Source organism: Excalfactoria chinensis, chromosome 4, assembly GCF_039878825.1.
Source record: "Excalfactoria chinensis isolate bCotChi1 chromosome 4, bCotChi1.hap2, whole genome shotgun sequence".
Classification (NCBI taxonomy): domain Eukaryota; kingdom Metazoa; phylum Chordata; class Aves; order Galliformes; family Phasianidae; genus Excalfactoria; species Excalfactoria chinensis.
This window is the reverse complement of record NC_092828.1, coordinates 2,654,171-2,673,128: the sequence shown is the minus strand read 5'-3', so window position 1 is coordinate 2,673,128 and position 18,958 is coordinate 2,654,171. Positions and strand designations below refer to the sequence as shown.

The 18,958-nt window shown below is 46.2% G+C and overlaps 1 protein-coding gene across 2 annotated transcripts in view; it reads right to left on the bottom strand.

Annotated features, from left to right (window-relative positions):
- Window positions 1-16,152, bottom strand: part of SMOX (spermine oxidase) — a 57,751-nt gene extending 41,599 nt beyond the window's left edge. For both annotated transcript variants that reach the window (XM_072334857.1, XM_072334856.1), the window contains exon 1: window positions 15,995-16,152. The gene's annotated coding sequence lies outside the window, so the exon portion shown is untranslated. The remainder of the gene's footprint in view (window positions 1-15,994) is intronic.
- Between the last annotated feature and the right edge of the window lie 2,806 nt (window positions 16,153-18,958).

Genomic DNA, 18,958 nt, shown 5'->3' with positions numbered 1-18,958 from the left:
ATAAAACAGCACTTCAACTCTTACCTACATTAACCCCTCACTTCCAGCTATTTCACCTGCACGCGTTGTATTTAAGACAACTCAGCTGTGCAAAACTACTCAAGTAGTAATTAATTTTGGTAAGGCATTGGCACAGGCTGCCCAGTTCAGCTGCAGAGTCACCCGTCCCTGGAGCTGGTCAAGAACATTGGGTATGTGGCACTTGGAGACACAGTTAGTGGGCATGGTGGGGTAGGGTTGGGGTTGGGGATCTTAGTGGTTTTAATGATTGTATGAATGAGAAACAGCCCAAGGCTGCTCAATCTTAGAGTTGAAGCCATCAGACCTTCTGCAAGCTCCAGCTTCCGATGACAGCACAAAACCATGACACAGCTCCATTTGTAGTCTTTACCCTGCTGGCCTCGAAAATGAAGCAGAAATGTCTTAAGATCTCTAACACAAAAAACAAAACGTTCTGAGAAACAGCATTATTCCTTTTCTTTTGCTGAATCAGCACAGATGCTGGAAGAGGCTCTGTGCTAAGGCACTGGGCACCTCATTTCCTGAGCAGACAACATTGATTGGAAGCTATGTTGCAAGAAAAGACACAGCTGCATGGTGTCTGCATCTTTGAGACCAGCCCAGCAGCCCACGGACCATGAGAGACATGATCAGAGCAGCATCAACAATAACACTACCCGAGACAGAAAGAAGCTCAGGAAGCCTCCTCTACACTTCAGGCTCATCACAAATTTGCTTACTGGGAAAATCTCTACGCTTTTGAATGTTTAGAGGGAAAAGGTTCTTTTCTTTTGTTTTTTGTTGTTTTGTTTTTTAAGGGTTACCAGCTCGTGCTTTTCATCAGGAAACCACTGCACATATTTTACCGCTGAGATCCAACTTGTTTTAATGCCTCAAATATCCCTCAAGTCAAATGAACTTGTTCAAAACTGATTCACGCCAGTGCTACTTTTTCAATTGAGTGGCTGTTGACAGGCAGAATATACTTAACAAGCCCCAAGCATCTTGGCATGTGCTAGAAAGACCTCCTATTATGAGGTGGGTTTGTTTAAAAGCCAACATATGGGCAGAGCAGGTTGTCTGCCACAGGGCACTTCCATACAGTGCTTGGCACTAACCAGACTGCAAGGATATCCAAAACATAAACCAAAGACCGTCATGCCAAGAACACAGGGAATGAATCACACCATTTACAGCGCTCTGATATAATGCACCATTATGTGTTTTTCAAATCCTTCTCATCCAAGGGAAAAGAAAATAAATCAAAATAATTGGCTGGCCTGCGGCTGATTCTCAAGCTTTTTTCCTCTGGCTGAAGGGCAGCATGAGAATAGAGCAGGTTCAGCCAGCTCCCAAGTGCTGGGAAGGGAAAAGGATATCTTCAGTATCACAGGTCCCTCTGACAGCATGGTAGGATGCAGACTGTCCAGCACGTCAGCACCATGAGATGAGGGCTGTAGAGTTCCTCCTGCTCACACAGCTGATGAGAGCAGTGCTTGTGCCAAAGGCTTACATTCTAAGGAGTCACAGCAGCAACAAAAAATGGTATCCAGACTGCTGCAGTCAATGGGATATTCCTACTACTGAAGAGCTTGGGCTGGAAGGGACCTCAAGGATCATCAAGTTCCAAAGGTCCAAGGCAGGGCTACCAACCTCCACATCTAGCACTCACCCAGGCTGCCATGAGCCCCATCCAACCTGGTTACTGAACACCTCCAGGGATGGAATACCCACAGCTCCCACTGCAGCTGTTCCAGCACCTCACCACTCTCTGTGAAGATCTTTCCCCTGACATCCAATCTAAACCTTCCCTCCTGGAGCTTAAAACCATTCCCCCCCTCTCCCTATCCTAACCCTAGTGAGGGGAATCGTGATCTAACCTTGAATTCTACAATCTGTGGTGGTAGAAATCATTGTGTTTTTGCATACCATACACCATTTGGGACCTACCAGCCCTATGATCTGGCTAGAGCCTCAATGAGCAGAGCAAGATGCAGAGGTAAAGTGCTCAGTAACAAAGCTGTTGAGTTACCTGGGACAAACAACCCAACTGGCCTGACTTTTACTGCGTACCTACACTGTTGTTTGAAGTTAGTTTGGAGACTCAAGACAAGCTTGGCAAGCACTGGTTGACCCACTGCTGGGAACCTTCGCCTGATTTCCAGCTCCTCAGTGATATTTAGCACTGGGAGGCATCTGCTGCTGTTATGTTTCCCATCAACGACTTGTTGTTCAGGACTGTAAAAGGAAGGAGAGAGAGACAGCAAACTAAAGAAAAAAAACAAGGTGAAACCACTGCATAATGGATCAGAACAATACTGCAAACAAGCTTCCCGTAGAACTTGTGTTCTGACTGCCAAAAAGAGCCGTGCCCTATCCCCATCTGCACAGCCCTGTGATCTTATCTTCACTACCCTCCTTCTCTCTCCAATTGTTTGGGAAACTTAATTGATAAAACCAGCCTTAATTAAATAGGAAACATGTCCATGTTTGCACAACTCAGAGCACAATGGGGTCTCAGTCAAATAAACACTGGTGTCCCTATTGCATTTGGGAATTCTTTGCGGTTTGGGGTTTAAAATTCATTGCAGCAAGTTTGGGAGTGAAGTTCCAACAGGGATCTTCTCCTGTCTGCGTAATAGAAGGGTGACAGGAAATGAATCCACTCAGTACTCCGTTCCAACTCAATGTGTACATGAGGATTATTTCAGGATACACCATACGAGACACGCTGGCCCAAAAGCAATTATATTTTCTCACCGCTTCTCAGAATCCAGACCCAACAAACTGCCTTGAAATAGCAACACAACTTTCTAAATAGAGCCGTTTATTCTCTGTTTGAAAACAACACCCACTCTGAATCTTTGATTTCAAGCCATCCCCCAAGCACTTACCACATCTTTACCATTCAAGCCACAGGGAAAATCATTAAATGCAACAGAAACACCAGGGGATGAGAACCAAAATTAGAAGAGCCAAATACTGCACTGATTTACTCCCACAAGAACTAGGCTGAATTCATCCTGGAGGAGAGCAGCCATGAATCCAGGAAACCTGCATCTCTGCAGGTGGAGAAATTTCAAGGGGACTTATCTCAGGCTTTGCACTGCTGGATTATCACTTGCAAACAACTGTGCTCCAGCTCTGAGACAGCAGACACAAGCAGGGCTGGGTCAGCATGCTGCAACACAGAATTCCCTCCATCCAGCTCTCTGCACTAACACGCTCTCACATCAGACAAGAGCCCCAAGGCAGGGGAAATCAGTCTGGGAAGTGTGTCCTTAGATCTCAGTGAATTCTAGGCTGTGGCTGGCAGTGTTTTTCTGAGACTTTTTACCCAGCAGAGGCTTCCTTTGAAGAAGAAAGGTGCTTTTCCCTATGCTCCTTGAGGTGTGGGATTTGCATATGCCACCTCCATGTGCCGACGTTACTAATGTTTCAATGCAAAAGCACAGACATCAAACACTGTCTGCATTCAGGTCACCTCGATGCACTCACTGAAATTCTGTGACTGCCATATTCTACATGGGAACATTATGAATAATGCAGCAAGTCACCCTGCTGAGGGATTTCCCTGCTGAGCGCTCATATGGAGGCACACCAAACAGAGCAGAAAGCAGAAGCAGCTGGCGAAAGACAACGGGTGGGAGAGGGAAGCAATGAGAACACAGCAGTGACATGTTTAGCTTTGCATCTACCTTGCTGCAAACATCAAAACAAAGCCCGATGATGAAACGTTGTCCTCTGGTTGAGTTCTTGTGCTCTGGGGCTGCTGAATGCCCTGCAGGGAACAGCAGCCTGAGTGCTGTGGGACACACACAAGTGATGGATTATCCCCCTCTGCAAGGTGCCTTTCATCCCTCCTGACACATCTGAGCTCAAAAGCATTTCTCCTCTGTCACAATCAAGACGTTTTACTGAAACAAAGGGAAATTTGGTTTTGCTCTTTTTTTTTCATTAAATCCTCACAAATCGCTTTACAGAATTAAGATGAAGCGCTGCACAGAAAGAAATAAATCACAGATAGGAAGACAGATATTTCAGATCTGAAGTGGTTTTCACAGAGCAGGAAGGCTTGTCATGTGGAAAGCAGCGAGCAGGAATGGACACACTTGTGTTTGATTTGCTCTCCCACAGCTTTCTCTCGCATGATGGGGGTAACAGAATCACAGCCCTATCCACAAAGCAGCTAAAAATACAGTAAAGTTTCAGTGTATCCAGATGAGAGCTCATTGTGCTCAGTATGGCACGCCTCATCCCTAACATACTTCAACTTTGGCGCATATAAAACAGCATTAGCACCTCGCTGTGCCAAAGAAAGCATTTTGATTAATGCCCTGAAATGAAAAAGAATTAGTGTAAAGCACTAGATGCTCAACAGGGCTACTCTGAGCTACGTGAAAGTCAGGAGAGATAACGAGCCAATAAATTTCAGCTCACTTTCTGCATCCCTTCTGTAACTACACACTGAAACCCACACAGCCTGCAGATAAGGCAGCATGTCGGCAAGAAGAAATTGTCATCTCTAAATTTAGCACACACTTCAGCTATTGTGTGATGCTTCAAAAGCAACAGAGACATGAAGTCGAGTATGTAGGAGAAGCATTTAAACTCGACTGAGAGCTCCTCAGACTAAGCAAAGTCTTTTCTTAACTGCCTTCCTGTTTGGACAATTGGATCCACTTCATTTTTTCCACTGTAACCATGAGGGTCTGTCCTGCAGTGAATGGATGAGGTTGTTTTTTTTTCCCCCTGGGATAACTTCCAGGTTAAAGAGAAAGGATTTACACTTGAATGAAACATAGGCTCTGTATTTGGAAAATCTGTTTTGAAAACTTGGGAAGGAAGCAAAGCCTCCTCCATTCAAAAAGGGACTCAATTAACATTCTCCAACAAATCTTCCTATCGAAAGAAAAGCACTCACTGGGGTACATGTGATCTGAAAGTTTTTCTCCCTGCTCACAACGTCCCTTTCTGAAATAGAGGCAACCGTTGTTGAGGATCTTTGCACAGCTCTCCAAAGAACTGCCCACCACAGTCCTTGACTCCAGACGTGCAATGTTCTATGATCTAGGCTCAGGAAACTTGAAATACTGCCTTAACAGAGAGAGCCTGGGGGACATGGTTTTAGTGGGCATGATGGTGATGGGTTGATGGTTGGACTTGATGACCTTAATGCTCTTTTCCAACCTTAACGACTCTGTGACTCTAATGAAGACCTGGACTGGTTCACCCTCTCTCTCAGCACTGTGGATCCCTCTGCAACAAGAAGACAGTTGGTGGTCAAGACAGTTGTTAGCCACAAGAACTAAGTATCATCACACATCTCACTCCCCCCCATCTCACTGAAAATATATGTGTCTGGTTTTGGTTCCAAAAGGTTTTGTTGGGAAAAAAAAAGAAACCAATGACCAACTGAGCAGGTGTTCCCCTTTGGAGGCATATGGGTTTAATCTGCAGCAAGCAGTGGTCAGACAGGTCTTCCATAGTGGTCATTTTGATCTTGACAAGTAACTCTGACAGCACAGGGCATGTCTTGATATTGCCCACACAGGAGGAGGAAAACAGCCTATGCTATTATTTGTTTCAAGCTAAAACTAAAAGGAAAAAAAAAAATGGTCATTGGTGACTTCATATCTAGTTTCATGTCTGAATTCCTTTATCCACTTCATATGACAGAATATTCTTCACCCTTTAATAAGTGTAGGCTGAAGTCAAGCCCAACTCAAAGCTGATGATAGATTGAGTATAGGAGTTTACCACAATAAACAGCAGATCAGGATGAGAAAGAAGGGTATTATTAATATTGCTAAAGAAAGTATGCAGCCTCCACCTTATTTAACTTTTTGGGGAGACTGTAACAGGCCACACTAATTCATTTCTTCTAGGTGCCTCAGAATGAATTCTGACCCTGACATGAAGCAGCAGAGGGGAACTTACCTGCAACTCAGCCAGACTGCAGTGAAGACAAGGACACAGCCTGTCTCCAGAGCCTCTTCAAGTGATTTAGACGCTTGGATATGAATTACCCCCTGGAAAAAAAGATCCTTTTCCTTGCTGACCATGCTCTTAATCCAGGCACTAAATTAGGTGTGGATAAGTATCAAACCCCTCTGCACTCAACAGCTATTCCCTACTCCATCCAAAATAAAGTGATGGCTTGGGAGTTTGCCTACACATAAAAGGACTAGAAATGTTACCCTGCAATCTTTTCCCTTCATTCAAAATAAAAGCTGGACAGCATAAAAACCAAACCTGAAGATATATGTTAGACAAGGCAAGCACTCTGGAAATGAAGGGCCCTCAGCACTTCACTCAAGACACAAAGACTTAAATTGGGCTTAACTTGAGTCTTGTGTCAAAACTTTCTTCCCAGGAGAACCTATGAAACATTTGGCCGTTACGTGTTTTGTTGACCCTATCATATTCCCTTGGGGTAAGGATCCCATTGGTAGATGCATTTCTTCTGCCCAGAAAGGCATCCCTTGGAAACATCCTCTCCCAAGACTAAGTAAGAGGTGGTGACATGCAATGAAATGTGCTCATACTTGCACAATAAAGAAGCCAGCTGCTGGGAAAAATCTAAACACACCCCTTCCACAAGAGTCCAACTGTTTTAGTTACAGCTTTCAAGACAGTCAGTCCACCTCCAAAACTGATAAATGGAGCAAACACACTTTCTCTGAAGGAAAGAAAGGTCTATTTCCATCATCGCAGCATCTCCCATTTATAGAATGGGTCATGCCAATCCCCATGAAAGCCTACTGATCCTGTCAACCCTGCATCTTCTTCAAGCACTGGAAGAAGCTTTAGGACCAGCTGACATGGTCAGAGTCTGAAAGTGTCCCAGCTCTCTGCTCTGGGTCTCAAATTCCAACATAAATGCTATAAACACACCAAGCCTGAGCCCATAAGGCTCCAGGAAATGAAGTGATAGGGACAGAAGGCTCATGCTGCTCACAGTCCAGCTTCTCATGTCCATTTGTCACCAAGCACAACTTCCCCTCCCTGCTCAAAGCAGATTAAGCTTAATATACTTAAGTAGTTGTGAAGTGTACTGTCTATTATCCAATTAGACAGCTAACGAGATCTGAGTAACAGCACGTAGGCACAGATAACAGTTGGCTGATAGATGGGACAGATTAGACATGTTCTTTATTTTTCCAGCCCTTGCAGAAAGAAGGTTGGGATTCGTTCAAAGGCTGCTTTGAAGACTGGATTCAGGTAATTGTTTTATTTTGTTTCAGACCCATAAACACATAATGATTGTTTCCTCTTGATCTCCTGGAGCTGCGAAATGGGCACTGTCCTGTTATGAAAGTCCTGATAAATCTGGAATGGTTCCCACAATTAAACTTTCAGTGGGTACAAGGGCACATCTCATCACCTTTTATCTTCAAAACAAATCTATGAGCAATGAAGGATATATACATCAGCAGGAAAATAAGTGTATGTTTGTGCAGAAGTGATAAGGATATTCCGATATGCAATCTTTATTAACTCTTATGCTGCTCCGTGTGACACTGCCATAAGATCCAGCTAAGAAAACACAATCTAGATGTAATCACCATAAGATGGCTGCTTGACAACATATTTCTTGCGGCATAATTATCAAGGGCTGGCTATCTCACTGGGTTTAGCCAAGTACAGGAGCTGTGCAATATTTTCATCACCAATCTGGATGATAGACTGGAATGTATGGACTTAAAACCAAGAGATGATTCAAAGCTGGGAGGATGCACAAGCATTATGGGGTACAGGTACCAATTTCCAAACTTGAAATGTTGGCCCAACAACAACTAGAAGAAATACTTACGAAAGAGTAATCACAGGTAGAAATGCAAAAACTTCCAACATAGCAAGACTCCAGGAAAGGCTTTGGCATTTTAGAGGGTCACAATACAGTAGCAAGGCAATGTTCCACGGTTGCATCAGGGCAAACTTTAGCCAGCAGCGTTAAAGAGATCCTGGAGACACTTATCTTTCTATTTGTGGGGATAGGTTGAAGATGCTATGGGTAGAATAGAAGGTAGTGAACATTTGTTTGGACAATTGAGGTCAAAGGGTAACAGCCAACAGGCTGAAGTATTAACAGGCATCCTCTGAGAATGGTGCTCTTCAGAAACAGCCAGCACCTCCACTAACACTGTCCATTCTTGTACTGAATGATGGAGTAAACTCAAGGACTACATCATGCTGGGAGGGCAAGAATGCCCAGCAAGCAAGCTTATAAAACTGAAAAATACCAATGTGATGTCCTGCACCTGAGACAAAGAAAACACATTGTCAACACACACTGGGGACTTATTGGCTCTTCACAAAGGCTCATGGGGATTCTGGCAGACAGTGAAGTGAATAGGCATTAACAAAGTGCCCCTGCAGCAATGAAAGCCAGGCACATACTGGGCTGTATTGGGAACAGCAATAACCAGGAGCTTAGGGACAGAGATCCTCTCTTTGGAGGCTACACTTGGAGCACAGTCACATTCAGTTGCATTCCCCAAGAAGGCAATGACAAACTTAACAATGCTTTGGTAACTGGAATACATACTGTAAAAGATGAGCATGAAGGAGATGGGCTTGTTTAAACTGGAAAAGAAATGAGAGCTAAGGAAGGATCTGATCTCCATCTTCAACTACCTAACTGGGGGTTACAGAGAAGGTGGAGAAGATTCTATGACACACAGCAAAAGGACAAGAGGCAAGTTGCATATTTTGCAGCAAGGGATATCCTGATTACATAACATGTGAATACAATTCACTATGAGAGCATTAGGCACAACACTAACTTGCCATGCTTGACTGGAAATGGTCCAAAGCTGGATAGGTGAAGGTCACAAGCAATTCACCTTTGCATTTGGACTTGCTTGGAACAACAGGTTGGATTAGAGAGCTCCAGACCTCTTATCCAACCTAAGATACTCTGCAGTTCTAACAAAATCATTATGAAGAAACACTGAACACAGGATTCTGCACAATAGCCTACAGCACCATACACCTGTTCAGTGTTAACAAGTGCTTTAGACTCAAAAAGCTGTCAATAAAATACTTTCCACATGACTGAAGTTCCCTTCATCTGTAATTAAGGAAGAAAAGAAAGAAAGAAAGCAGTAGAGCTGTCACTGCTATGTGAAACTGAACACGAGACACTGGAGACTCATATGTGTTATCATATAAAAGCTCTGCATGAAAACTGAAGGGAGTTTAAAAAAAAAAAAGAAAGATATGCACCAATAGTTTAAACAAACAAAACCCAGACTGCTCCTCCCTACCTGCTCTGTCTACCACAATAAACATAAGTTGATGCCAGGAAGGATTTCAGACCTGTACAAACCAGCCTTCATTGAAGTGCTGCCTTCTGTCGTCTCAGGGTGAAGACTCTCTGTATGCAGACATACCTTTCTCCCAGGCTTCCTACCATCTCCCACTGAAAGGTACAAGAGGTGTTAATAGACTGGGAGAAAACACCTACAACAACCTACAGAGGAAAGTTACTTTCCCAATCCTCCCCCCCCTTAAGAAAAGCACTCCAAAAAGTGAAGCCCTCAGCCACAGTTCAAATGAAATTGCTGCCTTCCTCAGAGTATCCTGTAAAACAAAGCCTATGAAACCTGAAAAAATAAATACAGCCACGACATACAGCAAGGCTAACAACTGCAAACTGAGGTGCTTCATGCAACACGGACATCTGCCCACCTGTAAGCAGCAAGAGCCAAATTCACCCAGAAGGGCCATACAGACTTCTGATGTCTGGTTCTATCACAACAAAACCATTTGGAATCATTTTCCTAGAACTGCAATGACCAAGCAACAATCCCTTTCAAGGAAATGTCTGATCGCTGCCTGAATGCAGCCTGATACGTCAACCCCTTTACCTTAGTAAGTAACGTTCTAATGATTACCCACTGTATTTTCTGTCGCAGTTTATGTTTGAGTACTCTCCGAAGGATCTACAGAGCCACACTTGAAGAGTTTTGCAAATGCAAGGATAACCTTATCCTACAGAGATAGACAGCACCTACAAAATGAGAAGTACACAGCGTATCCACTGCAGAAGGTCATTCATAAAGCACAGCGGGGAGCTCAGATCAGGAGAGTAACGCTGCCCAAAGAGCAGTCCAGCTCACCATGGGGAAAGCCTTGACGATAGCAGCTGGCAAGGACCTCCCCACCTCCAGTTCTGGAATAGCTGGTGAAGATCCTGAGGACCTTTTCCCTGGGGAAGAGGCAGCACTTGAGCTAGAAAAGCCTGTGCCCTCTTTTTACAGTGAGTAGAGGCACGAACCCATCGTGAAGCCTTTCATGACAAAACATGTGATCTGTGCAGCAGCCAGAGAGAAAACAAACACATCCAACATGCCCCAAAGTCTCCATATGAGCATCATATGTGTCTGTCAGCTCCATATAGGTTGGTGCCAGATGCACGCTGCAGCCCAAGGCAGACCGGGCCCAGCTGCAGCTGTGGCCTATGCACAAAGCCTGCAGAGAGGGAACCGAACGACCCCTTCTGCACAATAACAAAAGGGCAAGAGGTCAGTAATTTTCAACTGCAGCAACAGAAATCCAAGTTAGAAACTAGGAAAATCTTGCTAATGCTAAGGACAACACAAGGCTTTGAAGGATCACCCAAGGAAGGATGGGGGAAAGCCCATCACTAGAGCCTTTTAAGGACTGGACAAACATCTGCTGGGAAAGTTTGGATAGATCTGACCCAGCCTTGGGGCAGAAGGTCAGATCAGACAACTTGCTAAGGCCCCTTTTGGCCCTTTGGTGAGACTGTGTTTTTCCTACCACTTTGCTTCCTTCATACTCCACCCTGCAGTCAGAAAAACTTTTTTTTTTCCCCCCTCAGATCATTCCTCTGTTCCTCCCTGGAACATTTTCATGCATAAGTATCTTCAGGACTGGATCCCTTTCATGTTTTGAGAAGCTCGGAGCAAAATGTCTGCGTGTCTAACAACAAAAAGACCTTACAGATCATACGCTTAGCATTACAGACTGCTCTCCTCTCCAGCACAGCTTGTCTGCTATGAGCCTGGCAATGGAAATCCCACCTGCACCAAATCTTCATGCAGAAATACCTACCTTGTATCTCATCCCCAAGTTGTACAACCTTCAGTGCTTCCTACCAGCTCAACCCTGGCAGCCAGCAACGGAGAGCAAAGCTGACTTTACTTTGAATCCCCTACAGGGCAATAGAACCACACAATTCAAGATCTCACCCCATGGGACTCAGGAGGCAAAAAGAAAATGTGATGATTCAGTCCACAGCCCTAAAGCCCACTGTGTCACACTCAGCCTTTTGTCAGAGTGCCTCTATCAGAGGCACCAGACGCTACTGTCTAACTGCAGCAATACTGTGAGCTCGCCATGACGATAAAGAGGACATCTAATTTAGCATATGACACTACTGGAAGCACTGTGCTTCTGCAAGCATTAATTAACGGCACGTAACATTGCATGAGATCTAACCTTGATGTTCAGGTTAGAGATGGAACTACCAGCTTCAGCAGCAAGAAGGACTTACGAGCCTTTGATTCCTCATGTGCCCTATACAGCTCTTACAGCTCATCCTTGGAAACACAAAGCCAGCTCTCAGTCCTACCTGTCTGTGAAAGCAAGCAGAGAGTGTGAGAACAAGAACTGATCCAAGGCAAAGACATCCACTCCGATTTGTGTGCACATGTATGACAGCACATGAGGGTACAGTCTTCCAATGTCAGGAAAATCATCCAAGTTTGCTGTCCTTAAGGACAGCCCTGCTCCTTCACCAGCAGTGAGAGCCATGGGGTGAGCAAGGGATCAGATCCAACTGAAAAACGACCCTATAAAAGTAAGTAACAATCTGCTGACAGAGAGTGGGCTCCTACATCAGGATCTCTTGGCCACGAGCAGATAAGCAAGAATAGGACCAAGCCCTACACTAGCAGCAGTGCTTTAAACTGTCCTATGTGACACTGAGTCCCAATGGGATTGGAGAGCACTTACACAAGAGAGGAAGCAAGAAGACAGACAGCACAGTGAAAATATCTTGATGCCGTTTCACTGCTGAAGCCACTTCCTTGCAAAAGGAGGTTCCTTCCAGCAGCCTGGAAGGGTCTGTGGTTCTCAGGAGTTCAAGCAAAGGGTTACCAGACACGTTAACGATGAGCTCCTTCCTGGCAGCATCCGCTGGGATCAGAACTGCGACTGATTCCAAAAAAAAAAGTCCTGCTTGAAAAATCTGGAGATCAAAGCAAGAGGTTACACCTACATCCTGGAACATGGCAATGCTTACGGGACAGAAGAATTTTAAGCTCAGCTTCAGAATAAACATCTGTTTGTCCAACAGAAACGTGAGGTTTGCATGCAGTTGTATCTTACACCTGTACAGGATCTTCTGGAGAAAAAGCTGAGTGTTCCAGCATTCCCCCACCTGCTCTGAAACAGGAATTAAACTGAATAGAGGTGTTACAACAGCAAGGAGCACTCTCCTTTCCCATGCAACAGTCAGCACAGGGATAAGCCAGCACTACTGCCTACCTCAGAGCAAGGCATTTTCTAGATATCTAAACTACAAGGTAGCGTGAGTTGATATTTCGCAACAGAAATGATCCAAAGCAAAGCATCTCCCCCTCTCACCCCTCCCCCCCCCCCCGAAGTGTGCAAACATCATCATATCCCATCCAATATTTGACTCATTCCAAACATGCCAGCAACCTACGCTGCTAAATGCCATTCAGCTAAATCCGGAGAGCCCATTTTAAATAAAAATTAGACAACCAACACACCATTATATTATGCAGAATAATGAGCTATGCAGAAAAGAGCAAATAACCATCCGTCGTTCAGAGCTGCCCTACCTCCATTTAGTTCTCTACTTCAACAGTCAGGAAAACAAGTATTATTTATTACAGGGTAGTTCCTGCCTTTGAACTCACAGATTTTAACAAAATTCCCCAAGCCACCATAAAGATTTTGCAGCCCTTTAAAGACCTACTGGATAGAAGGTGTGATCAAAACCAAAGACTCCCCCACAAACTGAAATGAGCCTTATTTATATCAGTGCAGCTCCCTGGACATTGCAAAGCTCACTGCAACCTCTGTTCTGCCCCCTATCTGTTCCATGGCCTCCAGCTCTCTCCCTCTGACCTCCTATTCTCAGAAGTGAGATAAAAAATTGTCTCCGAGGGCGATGTGGAAACAGGCTCTGAAGATGGAACGTGCAAACAACCAAAGCTCTGTATGGCACCACTCCAGGGCTGCAAAATCTGTTTCCCTCAAACCCACCGAGTTCCCAGACACTGTAATTTTGAGATATCTGAGAGCACTAACAATAGGAGTGTTGTTTCACTGGGACTTGCAGAAAACCTTAAGTGATGGCACAGTCACACAGAACTACTCTGAAATAGCTCAGGGACCAAACTCCAATGTGAAAAGCAAGGGAAGTTGTTATCCCTGGCTTTAAGGTCCTGCTAGTATCTAATCTCTTTACCTTCAGAGCAACCCAAGCCTTTCTCAGTGACACAACACTCCCTGCTGCATCCATCCTTACAACCAGCACGCTATAAGGATGCAATATGTCCACACACACTGCGGCAATGTGATAGGCATGCTCTGATCAGTGCCATCAACTCCATAAAAGCACACATCTCACATCACCCCAGCGACGATATCCTACTTCAGAAAAGACAATTGCATGCATTAAATTAAACCTCCAGAGAACCACAGAATCATTAAGGTTGGAAAAGAGCTCTAAGATCACCAAGCCCAACACCAACTCATCCCCATTAACCATGTCCTTCAGTGCCACATCTCCATGGTCCTTGTCCACCTCCAGGGACAGTGACTCCACCACCACCCTGGGCAATGCCTGCTCCAATGCCCAACCGTTGTTTCTGCAAAGAAATGTTTCCTAATATTCAGTCTGAAACTCCCCCGACACAACTTAAAGCCATCACCTCTCATTCTATTGCTGTTACCTGGGAGAAGAGGCCAACCCCTACCTTGCTTCAACCTCTGACAATTAGTAAGAGCTCAAGTTTGTTCCCCACCTACTTCATTTCCAAGAGGTAATCTTTGTACTTCACCCCTGTGACACAACTTTTTATCCCGTCAGCAGAAGCAAAAAATCTCAGTTACTTAATTTCCATAGACCTGACTTCATGAACTTCTAAAGAGAACTGATGCCTGTAGCCACCGGGAATGATATTTCTACATTTTTTCCATTTTCTGGTCTGTTAATGATAGTTACTAAGAGAAGGAGGCAGCAGCTAGAGTTGTGAAATACAACAGGCTGTATTTTCACATTAGTCGAAGGAACAGAGAAAATAACTTCTAGTTCCTCTTGGTATAATCCAATCTGACTAAGTAAAGCTACATGCTTCTGAAGTCAGCATCACCATTCTCCTCAGACCTTCATTTGGGCCAGCAGGGAACTGACAGAGTGCATTAGACTTCATTAGAAGGGATTATTTTTCTTCTGTGGGAAGAACGTCACACAAAAAAAAAACCCAACCCAAACACAAAGCCATATAAACCAGTCCCTGGGGTTTAGAGGGCAGGCAGCTTCTACCCTTGTAGCAGGCAGCAGAAAAGCATCGAGTGTAGAAATATCCATCCAAGGTTTGGAGGTAGAGATGGGGAGGAGTCTTTTGCGGATGGAAAACTGCATAAAACCCAATACTTGTCTGAGGTAGAGATCAGTGTAAGAGCAGGACTCACATCTTTTAGACCAAAGGGTCCTGGAGGGAGTCCATAAACACTCACTGTGCTTCTAACGTAGCTTCCAAACTACCTGAGCTTCTTCATGCCCATCAGATTGACTGATGTTCTCCCACCACAGGAGAAGACAATCCAGTTCTCTGCTACAATCCAGGAACTGAGTCAGAACAAAGAATCATTTTGCCAGTACTCACCTGTGCGTTTCCCAGCCCAACTCCCCACTCCACAAAGGGCAGAGCGTAGGGAGAAGGGAAATCAGTTCTGCTTTTCAGAGGCAATACCAGCTGAAGCTATGGACTTTGCCACCCACAGAAAAAACACCGTACATCTGTCCCACAGGAACACCACAAAAGATTAGCTAAATCGTTCAGCTAACAACCCGAAAAAGGGAAAAGGACCCAGGAAAGCACAGCGTTATCGCTGAGTCAACAGAACAACATTTGTATTAGGCTGAAAACACACAGCATTCTTACACAAGGCAGAATGAGCTGAGTTCACATCCTTCACTAAAACCTGTCCAGTAAGTCCGAGAACGAGCACCGTGTCCAACAAGCTGAGGGAAAAGTGGATCAGCAGGGTGAGCTGAGGACAGGGCAAGGCTGTGCGTAGGATAACAGAGTGGACGTGGAGCTGATACATATGGTTTCACTTTTATGTAAAGCTTGCGTGTGCATCTCATATATCAGGGCAATTACAGCTGGCTCAGCGCTGCCTTTATGTTGGACTTTAAGCTGGATCGGAGACCGCACGCCTACAGAGCAAGGGAAGGGCTTTTAGGGGTGCTCAGACAACCCAGCAGCTGCGTTCCCGAGATTAAGATTGAGCTTAAGCTTTGCTTGGGAGGTTTGCTACCTCACAACCTGCAACTCCTGAACCGACGATGGAAAACAACGGAGCGACTCAAAGGAGTCCCAATGGATGCGACCGCAAGGTCCCAACGGGCTGCCCGAGAGCTGTGACAGCGCTGACATCAACACAGCGAGAGAATAAAAACAGCAAGAAATACCGTGAACCCCTCACTGAAGGGGATGCTGCACCTCAGCCCGAGCCCCGCACACCCGCAGCCGCCCCACAGCAGCAGCGCGGATCCCGGCTCCTCCGCCGGGCACGCTGTGGAGGCAGTGCGGTGAGGTGAGTGCCTTCAGGCCCTTCGCTGCTACCTGAGCGCTGGGCAGCGGCTTTCTACCTCCGCCTCCGGAGGCCCGCAGGTGGCCGAGCCACCTCATCGGTTCCTCCAGCACTTTGGGGAAGGGCCCCTTCTCGAAGCCCCCGAGAGGAACGGGAGCGTTACCTCTCTCTACGGTGCCGGAGGGGACGGGGCTCTCGCCGCCCGCCCGCTTCGCCTCGCTCCCCGCGTCTCGCTGCTCCCGGCCCGGCTTCGGCGGCGGCTCCTGGCAGTGCGAGGAGTGAACCAGCGCCGGCCTGTTTACAGCCGCCTCCCCTTCGGCCCGCCCCGGCTCCGCCTCGAGGATCCCCCCCCCCCCGCTCCTCCTCCGCCTCCGCCTCCTCAGCACCGCCCGCCCTGAGGGGCCTGAGGGGAGCGCAGCGCCGGTCCGCGGTGTGGAGCGGAGCGCCTTCCTCCTCCATCACCCGGTGCTGGAGTGTCACCTCCGTGTATTCTGCCTATCAAAGAGTCGTAAGGGTTGGAAAAGAGCTGTGGGATCACCCAACCCCGACCCATACCCGCTGACCACGTCCCTCAGTGCCTCATCTCCACATGGATGGTGACCCCACCGCTCCCTGGGCAGATGGACCTTCAAGAGCCATCTGGTCCCATTCCCTGCACTGAATAGGGACATCCGCAGCTCCATCCTGCTTGACTTTGGGTGTCTGCAGGAATGGGGGACCACCACCCCTCTGGGTGTCCATCCTGCCAATCTGAACGCTATGGCTTTCCCCGTATCTCCCCATTTATCCCCCATTATCACCTTCCAAAGGGCCATACTTCCACCCGGATAGCCCTTTCTATCTCATTCCTGCACGACAAGCAACTCAGAATGGAGACCTGAAACACTTCTGATGCTTTCCTATCCGTGGTTCTAGTTCTTACCATGATGTTCCAACCAAAGAGCATCCTTCAGCTCAGAGAAAAAAAAACAAACAAACTCATTTCTGCAGCTTTCTGATGCTCAAAGTACAGAACTGAGCATGGAAACAAACACACCATACCTACAGTATTGTCCCTACTTGCAAACATAATCTATGTGACTTCCCATGAAAGCATCCAGCAACTTGCGCAGGCCCAGGAAAATTCACATCCATCTCAAACTCGTTGCAGCCTACAGCCCTGCGCTGCAAATTGCTTTGGGAAGTCAGAGCCCTGGGTTTAATAAATCCTTGCGTAGTTCTGTAGGGCAGACCTGGGTAAAGGACTGCTCTAAGAAACACAGCACTAACCCACAGTGCCTCTCAGAGATAGAAACCAGGCTGCTATGGGATATATATTCAAACACTGCCCTCAGGGTGCAAACCTTCATAGTAAAGACATCTCCCGAAGGAAGAGGAAGGCAAAATCCTCATTAGGGTTTAATGAGCCAGGAGACAGCCCTGTAACAGAGCTCACCCTGGTGTTGGGGCTCTCCTGCCTCTCAGTTTGATGGCTGTCATGATGCTGCAGCTACGAGGTAAAAAAAAACAGGTTTTTTTCCATTTCTTCTACACAGCTGTTGTGAACTCTTCCATTCTCGTGACTTCCCTTACCTCTGCTCTCATGGCTGGAATGGATCCTTGCAAAGCACCTTAAAGCACCCAGGTGCAGAAACCTTGGTTGTATTCGACAGCCAAGGTAGGACAACAGGCAGTTCATGGCCACACACTGCTTATATATATTTGGGAATGTGGTTTCAGGGCCTGTAAGCCATGAGAATGATCGCCCCCAGCCAGCACACCCATGGCTGGATGCTTTTGGATAAGAGCGGTGCCTTCATGCATGCCCCACAGCACAGGGTCTCCTACAGATGGAAGCAGAGCCTTGCAAATTAAAGTATTTCGGGGAAATGAGCCATATCCCTGTTTTCACTGGCTATATCTGGAAAGAGGATTGGCAACGAAGTGGATTACGTTGGCTGGAAAGAGCAGCCTCTCCCACAGGACTGGATAGAGTCTGGGATGATGAGGAAATAGGGTCAGCTTTATGGTCCAGCTTGGAGTGCCTGTCTGGAGGGGGTGGAGAGGAAACCAGGATTTCCTCAGCATCTCATAGAGCAATACCTGCCCCTGGGGGGTCATCTCTAATCAGGGCCTTGTCCCTTTATAGCCAAAGAGAAGCCACAGTGCAGAGCAGACTGGTGTTCCCTGTTCCCACGGAGAAGCTGACCCATGAGAGTTGCTCGTCATCCAGCAGCTGGGAAAGCTGGTGAGCCAATTCCTACTGAATGGCACTTCTATTTCCTCCATAGCAAATAAATAAGTGTTCTCCAGGACTGCACTAGCTGTTACCTCTCTTGGCTGCAATTGGAAGGATTTGAACTAAATCTAGAAAGCTCTGAGCAGTTGGGCTCTGCTCACGTTTTCCAGTTTAAATATGGCAGCAGAGCCCACCGGCTCGAAAGCCCTGGTTCTGTTTTGCAACACGTTGTGAGGGTACATAGAAATGCAATTACCCATAGGAAAGTAAAGCTAAAAATGTTCAGTGCATTAAGAAGGAAGGCTTGACAGGTACCGCTGATGTTGGTGACATACCCAAGCAGCACTTCCAATGGAATATGATAAAGTCCTAAAATAAGAACTTCTTGTGCCTCTGAAATTAGCTCTTAGCTGGTGGTCTGTGAGCAGCTGGCTTTCAAAGCAAGCAGGACATCTTTCCTGGGAAGAACCCATGAACCACAGGTTCGTGAATGAAATTCAAAGTGAGAGAATGAAGTCCATAAAGTGTAACCGGAATGCAAGGGAGAAATATCTCCTTGTGCAACACACCTGAGGAGACTGCCAAGAGCGGCAAGCCAGAGACCTAATCCACATAAAGAAGGAAAAAGGTGTTGCCTGGAAGGTCTCTTTTCTGGGTGGTTGTTTTTGGCACTGCAGCAAGGCCTCCCAATGATAAGTGGAAATAGCCCGATCTCCTGTCCTTCCTCACACACACTTTCAAAAGGGAAAAGAGTGTAGCAAATTAGTCAGAAGAGGTCATCAGATGATAGAATCATTAAGGTTGGGAAAGATCTCTAAGATCATTGAGTTCAACGGTCAACCCATCACCACTATGCCCACTAACCATGTCCCCAACCTCCAGGGATGGCAACTCCACCACTTCCCTGGG